This window comes from Tribolium castaneum, chromosome 1, assembly GCF_031307605.1.
Source record: "Tribolium castaneum strain GA2 chromosome 1, icTriCast1.1, whole genome shotgun sequence".
In the NCBI taxonomy this organism is placed as follows: domain Eukaryota; kingdom Metazoa; phylum Arthropoda; class Insecta; order Coleoptera; family Tenebrionidae; genus Tribolium; species Tribolium castaneum.
This window is the reverse complement of record NC_087394.1, coordinates 25,895,711-25,909,297: the sequence shown is the minus strand read 5'-3', so window position 1 is coordinate 25,909,297 and position 13,587 is coordinate 25,895,711. Positions and strand designations below refer to the sequence as shown.

General features: G+C 29.2%; 1 protein-coding gene across 1 annotated transcript in view; it reads right to left on the bottom strand.

The window, feature by feature from the left end:
* LOC103312803 (early growth response protein 1) overlaps window positions 1-13,587 on the bottom strand; it is a 182,555-nt gene that overhangs the window by 156,650 nt on the left and 12,318 nt on the right. The gene's annotated exons all lie outside the window — the stretch shown is intronic.

Genomic DNA, 13,587 nt, shown 5'->3' with positions numbered 1-13,587 from the left:
ATTCAAATGTTCTGCTATGAACTGAAATAGGATATAATGTAAAAAATAATATTCAAAAAACTACAGAAGAAAACAAAAAAGCAAACGCACAATAGATTATTACAAAAAATTTTAATTTGATTTGTTTTATAAATGTCTGTAAAGGGTATAGGGTTTTTGTAAATTTTTACCGCACTGACATTGTAAAAATGTTGGTTCGATAGATGTGAGTCTAATGGTAATTTGATGTTTACAAATTAGGAGGCTGTAAGATGTTTATTTCAAGATTTTTTCAAATTAAATGAATTGCAATAAATTTTTCCCTGGTCGACATGCAGTTTACACATGTTTCGTTACAAGTAAATCCACTTATTTTCCCTGAAACAAGTAAATTATTCCATCCGATCTTGTCCGTATAACATATGACATGTGTATATTGCAGATGCTCTATTAGAATTACACATATTTCATAGCATTGCGACATTTTTACTGCATTATTTACGATTGCAGTTTTTCCAATGTGAAAAAATTAATTGAAGATACGTCAGAATAAAGTTTGATTCAAGTGTTAGGAGAGTACAGGTTAGCTAGCAGATGTTTATCGTTCATTAAACTGAGTAAATAACAACTAGCCTGCTTCCAACAAATTTATAGGTAACGGAGTTTTAAATATAACGAGACTTGTCTCGAAGAATTATTATGACAAATTGAGGCGATTTTGAATGAGTTTTCATCAAGGATACGAACGATTAAGTTTTTTCGCTACTTAAGTGATTTAAATTTAAACCAAATATTTATGTTGCTTCCTGATAAGCATCGACTAATACCCGTACTTATCATTCCTGCAATATGTCGCTCCTCGGGCTGAAAACAATTTTCAGGCGCATGTAGCGAATCTATTATTATTATTAAATTAATTCGCTTTTTATTCAAGAAAATGCAAACTAATCCCGAGATTTCGCTATTTGATAACACACGTTATGTTTTTTGCTCAAATCAGTCTGATTTATTAGGACGTGAAAAGCGGCGGAAATCCCGTTCTTTTAACTAACGACACTTATTAATGGTCACATTCACATCACTCGGTTCGGGTTACAAAGTATTGTAATTAACCTGACACTCACCTAAAGTTACAATCAATACTTTGAGCGCCCACTAATAATCCAATCTGATTATAATGGAGCTGGTTTGTTGCCGTTCTATTTATTAATTCGTGAAGGAAATCAATGGACACGATTCTTATTGCTTGCTACCTAGCCAGCGAGGAAATTTTTCAAACGGAACAAATATTAATACAATCATGAAACTTATTGAAAAAAACTAGAAAATACAGCCTTCTCGGAAGGAGAATCAATTTCTTGTTTATTTCTAGAACCTTGAAATTACAGTAGTTACAGTGATTATAATATTTCGCACACTTAATAATCAATTAACTCAAAAATCGCAAAATTTACAAATACTTTAAAATAATACAAAGTATCTTAAAAACTAATAATTACACAAAAATCAGCGTTTGTTATTGAACACCTTAAATTTTTCACTACTCATGTAAATATTTTTAAAAAGTTTCTACAATTCCTGGTAATAAAAATGAATTAACTGGAAATATTAAAAAAAATTTGAAATCATAAAATATTAGTCTAAATTTTATGATTACTAGTGTGATTCTAAAACAAACGATCTTTAAATGCTCACTGCCCAAAAATTTTTTAAAATTTTGTTTGAATTCTTAGTTAATTTTCAGAGTTAGTACCAATTTTTTATGTACTTTTGCACAAATAACATTTAAGCAACGGTTGTTCGAAAATGACAAAGATTCTTAAAAAATTTACATGCATAGAAAAAACCACTATAGTGTTTAATATTAGACGTTGATTTCTGCTGTGTGATTAGTGGTGGTTATTAAGTTTTGGAGATACAGAAAAAAATACTTTTACCAGACTAACGTTGTAGAATATCGAAAAAATATTGGAATAGAATAAATATTTTTTAACGTAGAGGTATCTTTTGTAAAAACGTATTGTTTTCGAAAATACATTTAATTATTATTAAATGTTAATTAAAGGAGTTTACCACAGTCTGTGATATAATTTGTATTCTTTGCTTTTCTATCTCGCTTACAAAAAAATTAAAATATTATGACAAGAGTTATCTGGAAAGTAAACAAAATGGTTGATTAATTACAAATAAAATATACAGGGTGTTTCACATAATTTTACGAGGCCTGCGGCTTGAAAATGCGATCAACAATACATATTCGAGTTCTGGCACATTTTTGTTCAGTATTGCAAACTTAATTTGCTTTTTATTGACTTAAGCAAAAAGCTATTTAAACTATTTAGGACGTTTTGGTAGAAAGTTGGACCAAACTCTTTAAACAAAATATCATTATTTTGTCTTTATCGGGCGTTTTAGTGCATTTTAAGCTAAAAACACATGTATGTTTTTAAATTAATAATAAATCGAGCAAAAAATGCTGATATTTTTGGTCTTTCTCAAGCATAATAAGTACGTTTTTGAGCTAAATACTAATTTTTTTGCGCTAGACCAGATCGAAGACACATCAAAGAAAGCAATTATTTCCACATCTTCGTCAAAAAAACGTAAAAATTACCAAAATAAGTTAGTGTTATTTTTACCTTTTTCGATCAAAGACACGATTATTTTGAGAAACTTTATCGAAACAAAAGTTAAAAACAAAATTTTTGCGTTGTCCGAACATTTTAGCGTGTCTTTTAGCCACAGTAAGTCAGGTACACTATTTTGATCTAGAAGTAATCAACTTTCTCATTTTTAACTGAAGGCCATATTTTTTCATAATTTGGAAGATATTAATTTCTTAGATAAAATGTTGGATGCCACTCGTAAGTCTTAATTTTACAGAAAAATGTTGTCTCAAAAAGTTATTAAAATCTAAGTTTCAAAGTGTCAAATAGTAACCTCAAAGATAATCTTGATACAAGTAAACTATGCCTCCAACATGTATAATTTTTATTACTTCACAGATGTGTTGCAAGTATATTTGAAAAAATATTAGCAATATTTACGTTTATTTGCTGTTTTTTAACATAATAATAATGGCATTCTCTTATTTGAAACCATTTAACTAGAGTTTATTAACTTTAATCAAATCTTTACAATTTTTTCATTTTCTTAGACAATAATTAGATTAGATTCCAATTTAAAATAAGAAAAGGTATACTATGACATTAAAAAAAACTAAAAGAAACGGCTGATACCATAAACAAATAATATAAATAACTGTTTTTTTTTCATTACTTTGTCATTTTTTTTAATAATCAAAATCTAAAGTGTAGGCCGAAATGCGTAAAATATGCAAAAAAATCCTTTCGGTAATACCAACATCCAATAAAATATAATGAAAATGGAAACCTTGCTCATTATAGAAACAGCCTATTGTTATTACCCGATACATCTTCGATTTTATCGCTTAATTTGAATAAATGAAATGATCAATCGGAGGTTGAGTCCTTGCGTAGAATGTTGGCGCCTGCTAATGTCTAAATGCTCTACTATTATGATAAGTTTCGAGACATTGGGAGTGGTGAGTTTTCTTACACATGCACATAATTCGAGCCTCTCTTCTTAGTTGATTGGGATGTCAATGGTATGCATAATTCGTGTATCAATTTCTCAAGTTGTCTATGAATGAAACGCACCCACACATGGGATAACGAGTTTGTGATTTTTTTCATGGTCGGAGGGCGTCCGTGCCCACGGCAGGTATTGTCTTAATGGAACAATGACACTAATATGAATTTATAAACAGCGAAACAACCTTTAGATAATTATATGCTAATATAAATTTACTTGCACTATCGCAAGGCTGCCCACAGTGCTTATTGTGATAATGTCATCATAATTTACTCAAGGGAATTGGAGCTTGATGGATGCTGCGTTTTGCTTTTAATAATTATTTTATTTCACACAAAATTTGCAATTTGTGGCTTTATTGGAATCCCGGAAGAGATAAAACGCTTGTAGATACACCTAAAGCCGATGTAATATGCATTCAGAGTGGGCTTTAATAGTAATCAGTACTTAAAATAATAAATTTTGCGTGTTTATGAATGAATTACAAAATGGAAAGTAATTTATGGACCATCACATTGTAAGACGTGCTTACAGCTTTAAGTCGGAAAGATGACATTATTTTTAAATGAATTATGAGCACTGCTCTAATCTGACGCGAGATCGCGAGGAAATTCGCCACGCAAATCGGATTTCTCGTTTATTTTTGAACGAACACAATGGTAATCTGGTAATCAAGATTAAAAAAACTTTATATCTGGTCTCAACCCTCAACCTTTTCTTCTAGTACATTTTTTTAAAATGGCTTTCATTTGTTTGGTCTTATTGGTCTAGCGGAGGCAACCTGTATACATTCTAATTACAGCTGAATTTAGTTGAAAAAACAAATAATGCAAATATGATAAATTTAAACCAAGTTTATGAGGTGTTCAAATTTTTTTTGTCTTTTTCTATTTTCTCTACCTACCTATTTCAGACGAGAAAACCGCAAAATAATCAACAAATATTTGCATTTTTCTGACAATTTTCTCAAAATCTATTAATAATTACAAGACGTTAATCTTTTTTTTAAGAGGTGACTAAGAAAAGCTTTCCAATGATAATAAACTTAGTATAGGAATAACGGTAATAAATACGAAGTAAGGTCTCTATAAAGCCTTCTAAAGACATAGAAAAATATATAAAATGTTCTTGGAGCAAAATTAAAATTTTTTTTAAGGTACACACTGTTCAGAAATGGTTGTTTATCAAGCCACTTATACAATTTAAACGTAATATGCCGCTAAGTTTAAATTGACAATGAAATAATTGAAATAATCCAAACAGGAATCGAAGCGAAAAACGAAAGAATACACAACAACAAAAATTAGAGAAAAATAAAACACAAAGCAAGGCAAACTCTACACTAAAAGCAACTTCGGCGAAAAATTAGTAAAAAGCTAATTCAAACACATGAGATGACAGTAGGTACTCAGAAATTACAACAGTCATTTGGACGAAACGGTACATTAAATTTCAACTTCATAGTCCACTTGATATACAACCATTTTTGAACACATTGTATTTTTAGTAGATATACCTACGAGTAAGTGAAAATGACCATAACGAACCGTTTAGTTTTCGAGTTACGAATTTTTTTAGTAAAAAACTAAATTGCCGCCGTAAAATGACCATTATTACTTTAAGAAAAAAATTTAAAATTAAAAGATTGTAAAGGTGCAAGAGCTAAGAGACATTTAAAGGACTTAATCAAAGCGAGTTTGATTTTTTTGATTTTTTATGTTTTCGAAAGTGATAAATTAAAACAAATGATCGACTAATTCTAGATCACCAAAACGTTAAAAATACAAGGTGTGCTAAAATTATTGTTATTTAGTCGTTTTTGAACTTATCATTTACAATGAAAAATGTAGCTTTATAGAAATAAAATCATATATTTACTGCCATTCTCCTTTTATTAATTCTCTATTTCTGAAATAAGCTTTAATGATATATTCTCTATTTTAAAACTACTGAACTTTTCTCAAAGTTAGTTTTATAAATTATTCATGCACTTCAAAAAATTTGCCAAAATGTAATCTATGTGCCAATGAGAGATTTATTAATAAATTAATAACTATTTTACATTTTTATCAGCCTTATTTAAAAAAATAATTCGGTAAAATGCGACATTAGCATTTCTGTAGTTTTGAAACAAAGAGTATACTTGTTTATTATTCAAGATTTATTATTCAATATTTTATGGTATACAATTAAAACTTTTATTCCATTACTTCAATTAAATTAATGACTAAACAATTATAAACGACCAAAAATTCAACAATAAAAAAACAGAAGAACAACAATGGTTGTAATTGTGAACCATATTTCCTACGCGATAAAATTTCGTTTCACCATGAATATAATCAGTGGATAAAATGCCACTTTACCGTTTACGATGAAATAAAAGTGTTTTCTTGCACAGTGGAACATTTTAGTTGCTTATTAACGAAACTTTTAAGTGTTATTAAATGATAATTTGTCACTTGCACAATTGACAATTTTGACAGTTTTGGATTCAATTAAGCAGGGTGGCACGAATTTTTTTCTACATGTAAACCAATTTCAAAGTTAACTAGATGAAAATCATTTTAATTTTAATACAACATATATAGAGTTTTTTCCAGACAGTGCATGGATTAAGATGCTCTACGATGATTACTTTTCAAGAAAAAGGCATTTAAATTGTCGAATAAATAGTAGTGACTTATTTTATCAAAGCTAGAAATCAAAATCAAATCTTATTACGAAAAACTGAAACGATACGTACAACTGATTGGAGAATTCATTTGTGCAAACCTTAATGTCTTTGCACTATAACTTTTCAGCTAAGAAATTTCTCAAATCTAGACCTTTAATTGCCTCAATAACTTATTTGGTATTAATTTCAAATTAACTTTAAAGGAACGCTTTGAATAATTCAAAGCCTAACCGTGTGGTAAGTACATTTTTTTCAATCGGTGTATTGACGTTTAGAAATTGCTAAAAGTATTAAATTTGACGATTCATTAAATACCGGTTGATTAATATTTCTATAAAGTGAAGCAAAAAAAGCAATCCCAATATTAATGGCTCACCCTGGATTAATTTCGATGAATATTAATGGCTACCAATTTACTATCCCATTCATTAGTCTAAGAAAGAAGGCTTATATCTGACGTGTTGATAACGGAGCTATCAAATATGAATGACAGTTAATATTTCTAATTTCGTACCAATTGTGTCAACAATCTTGAACTATAATAAACTTGTAGAACAAATTGTCCAGCACTTTAGCGTGGGAAAACCCACGCCACACGTTAAACGTCCGTTTTAATGAGGAAATTAAACCAAAACTAATTACACTACAATTGCATGTGCAGAAAACATTAACCATAACGAATTTTGCTAATAGACGTGTTGCGACTGTAACAAAATTACTTTTTCTTGCCAAATAAAAATAAATAAAAGCAAAATGACCGGTTCTATCTTTCTTTTCGGGACTCATTAGACTTGATTGATGCGTTTTATAAAAAGCCAACTTGTTAAGCTTCCTCACTGTACAGTTAACTGATTTACATCAAACGTGCAAAATCGACAAATTTCGTATCCTGCAACCGGAAACGCCTCTTCCTTTCACAAATAACCATCGGAAGAGTCCTTCCCTCCAATCATCGGCTAATGCCTATCTACCAGTTAATAAAAGCGAACAGTTTTCTGTTTAATGATAAACACTTGGAGAGGATGTGTAAAAATGAAGCAAAATTGATACGTCCTTGCGACGAGGTTCGTGTTCTTTACACGCATCGAACTCCAACCCGTGTAGCACGAGCTAGATATTATCGCTGCTGCTGCGTTCAGTGGCGATTTCTAAATGCAACGCCACATTAATATTAATATACATGTTATTTTACTCTAGCAGACTTTTTGTTGATCACATTAGGAGAGAGAATTATTGCACTAGCTTTTAATTGCACTATTTATCTCTATTAATATAATTACACCACGAGGCTGAAATATCGAGCGAGATCGCAGACGGCCACTACCATTTTTACATAAAAAAAATACTACCCGCCACTGGACTGAACTTATTGTTACTATGTATTTTTCAATACTTATACGTTCTGTTACCATAGTAATCAAGCATTTCTATAGCAACTATACGAATCAATTTACAACTACTATTGCTTTTTAGCCGACTCGTTTAGGATAAGAAAAGGGTCTTTAAATGAGAATATTAAGATTATTTTGAACAAAAAACTAATTTTTTTGCTTCAAAACGTATTTCAACACTTGAGACATTTCAAGTGTAACACCGTTTTAGCGAAACTTTTGGAGAAATTTTGAGAATTTTTAGACCAAAAACATGCATAAACGCCCGAAAAAACAAAATAATCACATCATTTTCGACTCAAGTCGGCAATTTTTGGGCTTATTTTTATAAACTTTCACAATTCTACAAAAGATTTAACTTTCAATCCATTTTAGTGAGCTTTTAGCTGGGTTTAGCAAAATTTAGACAAAACTGCGCTTTCATTCAGAAATTGATGCTCCTTTTCGCAATCAAAGCTATAATTTTTTTGGTTTAAACACTCAAAAAAAGCAAGTGAAAACACCATTTTCTAACCAGTTATACAAGTTAGTGAGTAATTTATTTTTGACAAAATTTGGCGAAATAATAAATTAAGTTTTAATATCAAAAACATGCATAAACTTCAGAAGAAGTAGACCTTACATTTACAATTTTCGACTTGATACGGTGATTTTTTCGGCTCATTTTTACGAATTTTCGCAAAATAACTGTATTTTCGGATAAAATTCCATTAAATGGAATTAAAGCAACAAAAAAATGTTTGGCCTATTTTTTAGAGAATTTTCAGCTTATTAGCTTTGCGAAATTTAGAGAAAAACTGCGTCTTTTCGCCAAAAATGTCCTTAAACGCTTGACAAGTGCAAAGATTATCCAGTTTTACTAATTTTTTGGTTTAACTACTTACACAAAAAAAGTAAGCAATACAAAAAAATACCATTTACTAGCAAATTCAGCAAATTTTTATAAAGTAATTTTTGACCAAACTTTCGCACAAAAGGTTCGTAAAGTTTAAAAATTCCACTATTTCCAACTCAATTTGGCAATTTTTCGGCGTACCTATTTCTAGATACAAACTTTCCCAAAATAATAGCATTTCTGGATGAAACACATGTTGACAATACAAGTAATCGAGAAAGAAATTAATAAGAATAATAAGACAAAACGAAAATAATGTAATTTTAGACCCAAATTTAGCAAATTTGGTTTAACAAAATTTAGAAAAAATCTAAATTTTTTTTCAAAAACGTGCTTAAACGTTTGAAAAATGTAATAATTGCTCTATTTTTCCAATTTTCCAGTTTTAGCACTTGAAAAAAGCTAGTAAAAACACCATTTTCCAACTAATTCGGCAAATTTCTAGGTAATTTTTGACGAAATTTGGCGAAATAATTGAGTTTTTCAAACAAAAACATGCACAAATGCTCAAAAAATGCAAAAAATTACACCATTTCCGACCGAGCTTTTTTTAACTTAACTTTTTAACTTTTTTTTAACTCAGTGATTTTTTTAACTTAGACTTCACTTCGGAGTCTTCTACGTTTAACAATAAACTTCTTCATTGTGGTTAAAACGTGTCAAAGATTTTTCTACCGTAAAGTTTGAATTTTCTTTTCCGAACTAGCAAAATTTAGGGTTTTTCCTTACTTACAGTTTTTATGTATTAAAAATAATCAGTCAAAGAAATCGCATTATTACAAAACTAAGGAAAATCAATAAATAAAATATATAGAAACAAAATTTTTTAAAGTGTCCTTCAAATCTCATTGTTTTCCTAAGTAAAAACCTAAATAAAAAATTAAAAATTAAAACCAAAAAGTGTGTAATAAAAAATTCGACCATTACGAAGGTTTGAGATGTTCCAGACGGCAGTTTAAAATAAATCATCAGGTGTGTTTGGCTAATAAAAGATTTTATTATGCAGATTGTGCGTCTTGGAATCGCTCTAAATTCTAATTGCGATATTAATATAATGGTAACATAATGTTAAGTGTCCAATTAGTTGTGTTATTCCCTACTTGTGCTAGTAAAGCGTTGATGATTATGACTCCTGTGATGGTTTGTTTGCCTTTGGCGTGAATAGCGTGATTGAGATGTATATTAGTGTTAGTTTAAGTAAACGAGAAGCATGATAACTCAAATTAATAGTGCCATCGTGATATTAATTAGGAAAATCTATCCAGAAAAGTTTTTAACGACGCTTACATTTTGATTGTACCATAAATTGTTCGAAATTGCGTATAGGTAAATAAAACAAGCGTAATTTACAGTGCATGCGTGATATTATCAGATAGGGAAAAGTTATTAGCCATGAATAAGTACAATTAATTGCTTTATGAATTCTAGTTTTAATTTGCTACTGTAGTGCAGACTAAACTGATGATATCTAAGAGTGTTTGAAAAATGGAAAGCATGACTGGAAGCAATTACACTTTCAACAACACGTTTCAACATTTGCATATGCAAACTTGAACATTGTCCATATGGCCGTAATGGCCTTCGCTGATGCCCAACACGTCACTATTCATGGGGTCATAGACTAAATGACACAGGCGAGAGCACACTGAAAACTTAAAAATATGGCAAGTGCAGCACGAGCTATCTTCGTTTTGTGGCGAAGAAAATTCTTTTCATGGCCAAAAGTAAACAATTCCATCAAAACTGTGATCGTTCAATACAGATCAAAATATCACAAACCAAAACACTTCAAAAAAGCTCAAAATCAAACCAAAAAACATTACTTTCGAGTTTTGTAGATTAAAAACGTATTGTTTGGTTGAGAATCTTTTTTTGCGCAATATATTTGAAATTTTTTTTTTGGAAACTAAACTGTTTGGAATTAAATATGGTAGAAATTGTACAGTTTGTTTAGAAATGACGTGAATCTAAATGAGAATTTATAAATTCAATTTTCATAATTCAGTTGAGAGCGTGTAACAATGTGAAACACCTTATCTACCTACTCTAAAACTGCTTTAGCAAAATCAGAACAAAAAAAGAATTTTCTAATAACAATCAACGAAAAAAAAAGTTTTAGAAAACAATGAATAATATTGATTAAAATATGCATTTTATGCATTTATGTCTTTTAAAAGTTAAGACAAAAGTTACAATAAAAATTATTATCATTTACCAGGTGTTTACAATTTAATACCAGTCTTTCATTATTTTACTTATTTCCACAAATTAAAAAAAATCATTGAATTCTTTTAAAATTCTAGACTGGTATCTGACTAGCTTGAGTTTTTTTGGTTCCTATACATTTTCAAATTTCTAAATTTGTGTTGAGAATTAATTATGTACTTAGTTTTTTTCTAGTTTGGACATTAGATTTAGTTTGTATTTTTTAATTTTAACGCAAATTTAGACGCATTTCATACATTTACAGAGTTTTTAAAAAATATGTTATTTTTAATTAGACAAAACAAACATTTTTCTATTTTATACCGTTTTATTTGTTTAAAACTGTGTTTTCCACATTGTTTTTTTTTAAGTAAAAACTGCTCAAATATAAAATTGGATTATTTTTGACAGAGAAATAGACTAGGAGTTGAGAAAGTATCAAAACTGGTTCAACCAACAATGATTAATTTTAATTTCCATCTATAGTAAGTAATATGTATTAACATTAATTTTGTTTGTCTTTTATTAATATGTTAATAAATAATAAATGTTTATATAAATAAGAATACATCGTGTACGTCTTTTGATTCGTCCTCATTCAAAAATATTTTAATTTTTTTTTAATACAAAAGTAAAAAACGATGTTTTAATTATGACAACTCTGTACTTTTATTTCGGTTACCCACTTCACCCTTTCTATTAGCCAATCGATTGAAGTTTTTTAGACAGTCCTTAAAATTTGATTTTAATCAAAAAAAAATTTTTGATTTATTTCGATAAAATAATTTTAAATTTCAAGTCTAATAGACGATAAAGAACAAAATGGTTGTGAAAAGCTTCAACCATCTTTAACAGGTTAGCATTATAATTTATTTTTCGTGTTTGTTTATATTATTAAAAAATTTCTACTCTAAACATTTTTAAAATATGACATGATTTTCTTTTCCTCGTTTAAGCCTTTTTTCAGTATAATCTCACGTAGTTCATTTTAATTTCCCGTTTTATTTAAAAAAAATTTAATGCTCATGCGAAATTAGAAGTTTCTTAAACTTTTGTATCATAAATACGTACTTTTTAGTCTCTGATGAATTAAAAAGGTTTCATGTTTTTTTCATTTTAATGCAAACATAAAGTAATTTAGTCGATTTTTAGATATTTATCAGTCTGTATGTAATACCTTTTGTAATCGTCAGTACTTATTTCACATTTTTTTAATTTTATTTTTTTACAAAAATGAATTCAATTTTATCTTTTGATTAATTTTCATTTATTTTTTGATTTTTTTTGTATTTTAAGCATTATTGTTGTTATAGACATTTTTTTTAAATTTAATTTGTTTTATTTTTCTTATTCCTCTTTTTATCCCTTTTTCAGTACAAATCTCAAGTAGGTAGTTGAATTTATATTTGCTATTTTGTCCTTAAAACTTTTGTGTAATTTTTAGTCTCTGATGAACTGCGTTACACTATAGAAAGACAAATAAACTGCTTCAATTTTTATTTCAAGTGTAGAAAGATTTTTTTTAATTTGAATTTACCTAACAAGCAATTATTCATTCATTCATTAAACAAAATCATAAAACTTTTAAAACAAAAAGCTGGTGGGTATTAAAATAATTTGCGAGTAGAGTTGTCAGGAGTTCCAACAATTTCAGTAAAATGAAAACAACAAAAAGACCTAAAATCGCCTTGTAAAACTTATTTGTTTGTTTAGAAAGATTGGGTTAGGAGAGGTTTTTCACCATTTCTTTGACATACGTATTATAAAAGACATATTTTTAATGGTGTCCAAATAAAAAATGACAAAGAGCCTTTTGAAGAGTCCCCCTATTTATTTATTGATGTTGATAGGGAGTAGTAACTTTGCATTCTGAATTCCCACGAAGAACTTACAGAATCAACAGGTGTCTCTATTTACAATGTAAATAATGTCTGTTAAAAAATGTGATATTAATAAATTCGTGACAATCTCGTTGACTGTTGAAATTCCGTGATTTATGACAGCAGTTGGTTGTGGATATCTGATAAGGATAGAATCAGTCATTGGTGCTAGAAATTTCTGTTTATTTATGTGTGTGTTGGAATGAAATAAATGAGCTTCGATGCATCATAAGAAAATAATGAATAGTTTACAAAATAATGAGTCAATTATCGAAAAAATATTCGGAAAAAATGAGCTCGCACACAATAAATATTCAATAGCGTCGGTATAAATCAGTTTTAGCATTTAACTTTTATATTAACTACGATTTCAATGATAGTAGCGATAATTTATACGCGATGCAGCTTAAAAATACGCAAGCCGTCGCATAAATCAAGAAAGCATGGATTGTTGAATTCATTTTTTAAATAATATAACATGAGTTGAGAAATAAAGCAAGACCGCGCCGCATCTCTCACTTGTTAATGATAATTTATGCAATGTCTTAGCTTATGCAGAGCACTTACTTCATCACTGTGCAAATCAAAGCGGCCTTTTTGATCAAATTTTACGGGTGCTGGTGGTTTTGTAATCATTTCATTAATTTATAGACAGAACGTTGAAATCACGAGAAATGTCCAATGCCCCAGAGGGAAAATTGAGAGACGCTAAATGCTTACACGTCGACGGTTAAAGCTCTCTTAGGAAATGAGACTTTTACCGGAAAATCGAAACCGCTCCTAGATTTTTTTTCGATACGAATTTCAGCGCTCGATAAATGATTGCGAACAAGTTGCTCGCATTTTTCAGATGAAAACTTGGATAAATACACAACTGCGAGGATTGGAGATTTGAAAAGCAAAGAACAAGTTTCTCCATTCCTGTTTCTCAAAACTTTTGTTATG